The sequence below is a fragment of the Hylobates moloch genome, unplaced genomic scaffold, assembly GCF_009828535.3.
Source record: "Hylobates moloch isolate HMO894 unplaced genomic scaffold, HMol_V3 SCAFFOLD_18, whole genome shotgun sequence".
NCBI classification, from domain to species: domain Eukaryota; kingdom Metazoa; phylum Chordata; class Mammalia; order Primates; family Hylobatidae; genus Hylobates; species Hylobates moloch.
This window is the reverse complement of record NW_026652293.1, coordinates 60,391,673-60,397,626: the sequence shown is the minus strand read 5'-3', so window position 1 is coordinate 60,397,626 and position 5,954 is coordinate 60,391,673. Positions and strand designations below refer to the sequence as shown.

The following is a 5,954-nucleotide window of genomic DNA, read 5'->3' as shown; positions in this document are numbered from 1 at the left end:
TTCTAAATATGGATTGATATGCACGTACGTTTTACATAATTGGGCCCACATTGTGCATTTTATTTAAACTGAGAAATATGCTGTGAATATACTCTTACATCATTGAGCCATATTCTAGAAGTGCTGCAAATTAATGCAGTATGAGCAGAGAGATAAGATACATCTTGGATTGTTTTATTTGCTGTCAGTTCATTTCTATTTATAGGATCTTTCTCTTGCCAGAATAGCCTCATTTACAAGTCCTGTCCCTTCCTCCCACCCCTGCAAGGTAGCTAAAGCTTTTTCTCAGGTAATCATCCCACACTATCGCTGCTTTTTCTTTTTCTTTCTTTTTTTTTTTTTTGGTATATAAACTATTTATTAACAGACAAGGCCTACAGACTTAGTCCTTCTTGGACACACCCACAGTACAGCCATGGCAGCCAGTGGTCTTGCTGTGCTGGCCTCAGACACGAAGGCCCCAGAGGTGGTGCAGCCCTCTATGGGCCTCAATCTTCTTCAGTCGCTCCAGGTCTTCACAGAGCTTGCTGTCCATTGGCTAGGATCTGCCTATATTTTCCAACCTTTACATCCTTCTGTCTGTTCAAGAACCAGTCTGGGATCTTGTACTGGCATGGATCCTGCATAATGGTGATCACACGTTCCGCCTCATCCTCAGTTCTCCCGCCCTCTTGGTGAGGTCAAAGTCTGCTTTCCTCAGCACCGCATGAGCAGATCTTTGTCCCACAGCCTAAATGGCAGTGATGGCAAAGGCTTTTTTTCCACTGCCCGCTGATGCTGGCGTTGAGTACTCACAAAATATGCTGGAACTCTTCAGGGATCACTAGAGACATGGTGGCTGCAGAGGCGGCAGCGTGTAGGCCTCCTGTGGAAGAGAATCTCTGCTTTTTAAAAAATGCTTTCTGGGAAGCCCTAGGACCAGCTAAAATCTATCTGGATCAGTGGTTCTCAATCTTGAGCTCACATCAGAATCTCCTGGAAGGCTTGTCAAAGGAGATGGCTGGGCTTCACCCCTGAAGTTTCAGTAGGGCTGGGGTGGTAGACACGTTCCCAGGCAAATGTTGCTCATGTTGATTCACTACTGAGAACCACTGATTTGGGGGAATGGATGAACAATTTGCTTCCTCCAAGCCCTCTCCCAGTGCTCCTTGGCTACTTGTCTTTTTCCCTTAAAGCATTTATTTTGTCTCCAAATTCTTTGCTTGTAACCACTCCCTATGCTGTCTTCTCGTGGTGTCATTCATGCATACAAAGGACAGAAATATTTTCTTAATGGAGGGCTGGAATCCAAAGGGTTCAAGGAGCCCCCCAGTACCTATGAGAGTAGAAGCCAGGGTGATTCGTCCTTCCCTGTTACTGCGGCACAGTCTCCTGAAGAGCTGGCTCAAAAGGAAATGCACAGATGCCCAGACTATTTGTTAAAGGAAATGACACATTATCCTCTTCCCAACATCTGGTCATTCCTGAAAGACAGGCAAGCCCCGATAATACTGTTGACTCACTAGAAGCCTGTGTCTTCTTTCCCGAGGGAGGTGGAGACGAACCAAGGAGGATAGAATTCTATTTTTGTGTCGGCCCAAGGGGACGCCTTGGGGAGGGGGCGAAGGGTCACCCACATCGCTGTTCTGTTCTGGGAGCCAGGAATGCATACTTCCTTCCTGTCCAGCCCTGAGCAACAGTCTCTTTCTTAAGTCTCAGATCTTCCACAGAGAGCTGGAAAGATTTTTAAATGCCATGGTGGGCTGGAATGACTGGACACCAGTGTAGATGGACTGGTGAAATGGGAAGAGGAGATTTGGCAGGACGCAGGGTGTTGAGGTTGCAGCAAAGGCAAGAGAGCTGTGTTGGGTTGAGTGACTGTCACACTGTGCAGTCAGGGCTCAGAGGGACTCTGGCTGCATCTGGCTGCCTCTTGATTAGGAAATGCATGTATTTTTTTTCATCTCTAAGGCATCTTCTAGGGGCTAAACATGGAGAAAGAATAAGAGGGGTGTGAGTAGCGTGTCTGGTTAATTAACCTGGAGGACTTGCCCAGGTTGACTTTGCACAGGTAAGGAGAAGTAATACCCTGAAATCCACCTGGAGATCCGGGGGACCCCCTCCAGCATCTCAGCCAGTGGATTAAGTGAAGCTGAGTTCTGAGAGAAGGAAGTTTTGTTCTCATCAACCTAATAGAGGGCCTCCTGGACTAGGGAGGGGATGGGGAGAAGTGAAGAGAGGTGGGGAGGGCACCTCTGCCTTTGGATCTAAGGGCATTTATTGTGCCAGGCCTTTGTTTTGTTCCAGCCAGGGCACTCTGGCGAAGGCATCCTGGGAATTTGGCCTGCAAACAGAAAGGGCATTTCCTTGTGTGGGTTTCCTGTTTAGGTCTGCGTAGAAACCCAAAGGATCGCTTGGCCTCATAAATCCTCTAGACATTGCTGGTGTAGATGCTCTGGCCGGATGCCATGGGAAAATCGCACAGAAATAGAAGAAGGGAGGAAAGCACATTTACTCTCAGGATGCTGGGTGGGTTTCAGGCTCCCTGCCTTCAGATCTGTAAACAGAGGAGGTTGGGCTAGAGGAGATGATCATTCAAGTCCCCTCCAGCTTTGACAATCTCAGGTTCCATTTCCCTCTCAAGGGTCAGCGGGAGCTGGCACTGTGCAGCTCAGGCATGGGAGCCAGCTGAGCAGCTCGCCAAACAGAAGCATGAAGAAAATTTCAACCAAAAAATCAGAAAGTTGCCCTGGAATATCCTTTAGGCTCCTTCACAGAAAGAAGGTGCTTTTGAACTCTGGTATTTCCCAGACTTTCCTAGACACTTAGCGTATCCCAAAGATGACAGCTACCAGGTTCAGGAGTTGTGGAGTCTCGTGGATGGGTTTTGCCACAAAGCAAGTTTGCAGAGCCGGCAGTGAATAAGGTGTTCGTTAGGAGACATCACCCATTTCAGGTTTCTTTTTTTACTTCCTGTTTCCCTCAATTTCTGTATATGTCAAATTGCAGTTTGGCATTCACACTTGTTGGTTTAATGGGAGAGGCCATGTTTTCATTCTTAATCTGTGGCTGAATTCAGATTCTGCGCAGACTCCACTTGGAGACTGACCAGACTTTAGGTCAGTTGGGAAAGTCATGGGTCAAAAACGGGATTTCTTATGGAGATTTCCTGTGTCAACCAAAGCTTTGTTCCAGTAAGAACATGCTCATCATCTTCAACGATGCCTCTTGAGTTACCTTATTTTCTCATTTATCCTTTGCATCATTTAGAAAATGTGTTATATAGAACTGTCTTTTTTGGGAGGCAAATAATAAAATGATATTGAGTAACATTAAATTAATTGCCTGTAGTCGGACAATGCAGCGTTCTGGTAAATTAATTGGATATTTTACTTAAGCAGAGGTAGACCCACTTATGCAGCAACATTTTTCAAGACAAGATTGCCCCCTTAGAATTCAGCATGGCTCTATCCTCAGTTCTCTCGGGTGCAAATTGTGGCATTTGTCTATGAACCTCATACCCTCAAACATGTCCTTACAGATAAACACATCCGCAAAGGAAAATCACTTGCAAGGTCCCATTCTGTTATTTCTTTTCCAAATTTTGCTTTTATGTGTCTGAAATACATTCTTCTTTTCCTCCCACCAACCCTGAGCTGTTTCTTCAGTGTGGAAGAAGAAGGAACATGATAGGAAGTTCTAAGCTTTCTGGGTCAGTGCTCCCTAGAACAGTAATCCTGACAAATGTGCTTTAAAAGGGAGTCCTGCGGTCACACAGGGGTTAGGAAATGCATGTTTGCATTCTGCTGTGTTAAAAGCTCTGAAAATTCATGCAATAAAGAAACATATTTGACTTTAGCTCAGCATTTCCCAAACTTATCTGATCAAGAAAATATCTTTTTATATTATGTATATAGCAGATATTAACAAATGGAGGAATGAGTGTTCTATGTGACACTTTGAGAAATGCTTCCTGCTGAAAAATAGAGTTCACTGTCTTATATTTAGTACTGGGGATAAATATATGTATTTATATTATAGTATATAATATGAATATTTATTATATATGTTATATATTATAGGAATCTTTATATTATAGGATGTAATGTTATATAACAAATATAAATATATTTATAGTGATAATAATATAAATATTTATATAAATATTTATAATTTATATTTATATTATATTAAATACATAATATAATTATATATCACATTACATATAATTATATTATGTATTTAATATAATATAATATAAATATAATATGTATAATTATAATTTTATTTGTTTATTTATTTATTTATTTATTTATTTATTTTTGAGATGGAGTCTTGCTCTGTCACCCAGGCTGGAGTGCACTGGCAGGATCTCTGCTCACTGCAACCTCCACCTCTGGGGTTCAGGCAATCCTCCTGCCTCAGCCTGCTGAGTAGCTGGGACTACAGTTTCCTGCCACCACACTCAGCTAATTTTTTTGTGTTTTTAGTAGAGACAAGATTTCACCATGCTGCCCAGGCTGGTCTCAAACCCCTGACCTCAAGTGATCTGCCTGCTTCAGCCTCCCAAAATGCTGGGATTACAGGCGTGAGCAACCGTGCCCAGCCTATAATTATAATTTACATTTATAATTTATATTCATAATATTTATATTATATATAAAGTGAAGGAATATATATAACATATGATAAACATTCCCATTATATTTTCCTATGTACATACTTTATATGTGGTATGGTTTGGATCTGTGTCCCCACCCAAATCTCATGTTCAGTTGTAATTCCCCATGTGGGAGGTGGACCTGGTGGGAAGTGTTTAAATCACGGGGGCAGATTTCTCATGAATGATTTAGTACCATTCCCTTGGTACTGTCCTTGCAATAGTGAGTGATTTCTTTATGAGATCTTGTCATTTAAAGGTGTGTAGCACCTCCCCCCTCTCTCTCTTGCTCCTGCTCTGGCCATGTGAACTACCTGCTTCCTCTTCACCTTCTGCCATGATTGTTAAGTTTCCCGAAGCCTCTCCAGAAGTTGAGCAGATGCCAACATCACGCTTCCTTTACAGCCCGCAGAATTGTGGCTAATTAAACCTTCTTTTCTTTATAAAGTACTCAATCTCAGGTATTTCTTTATAGCAATGCCAGAACAGTCTAATACAATGTGTATATACTGTACGTGTGTGCATATCAATAATGTACTGGAAATGTTGCTGCTCTTTTCAGAATTTTCAGGATGAACATAGCTATGAAAAGATCTTTATAGAAAAAAACATTAGAAACACATCATCATTTCAATTGTGTCTATTGGTGTTTGGTAGATGACAGGTGAGTCTTTTTTTCTTTCTATTTTTGTTTCCCACGGATCTTCCACAATGAACATGAATTATTTCTATATTAGATGCAAGAAACAAAATAAATTTTAATTTTTAAAAAGAGTCCATGTACAAGGTTCCTTTCATTTGGTCTTCATGCAGAGAAGCCATCAGATGCATCCTCCCGCTTCCTAGTCATTTATCTGAGCTTGCTTGTGGTTCTATGGCACACATCTACTGAGGTCCTGCATGGCTGTTTCTGGAGCACACACAGCTTCTTCAGTTTTAGGAAAAAGTAAAGCAATTAGCACATAGTGGGAGGATCAGTAAGAGTGCAGGAAATGGCCTCATCAAGTCCACCAAACTCAGTTGTTCCTGGATTGTGTGTTCAAGAAGAAACAGATGGTCTATCAGACAGAATTCTTGGTTGCCACCAATGAAAATCTCAGTTGGAAAGTGGATTTATTGGAAATGTATCATATGGTTCAAAGAATCAGTGCAAGGCTGGAGAACCAGGTGATGAAATTGGATAAAAATCTAGGGAGGCCTCATGACCTAGCACTGGGGGAGGCCAAGGCAGGAGGATCATTTGAGCTCAGGAGTTGAAGACCAGCCTGGCAAAATAGAGAGTCCTCATCAATTAAAAAAAAAAATTAAAAATTCG

The 5,954-nt window shown here is 42.0% G+C and overlaps 1 pseudogene; it reads right to left on the bottom strand.

Moving 5' to 3' along the window:
- Nucleotides 1–382: 382 nt before the first annotated feature.
- On the bottom strand, nt 383–833 carry LOC116457437 (small ribosomal subunit protein uS13-like; annotated as a pseudogene).
- Nucleotides 834–5,954: the final 5,121 nt, after the last annotated feature.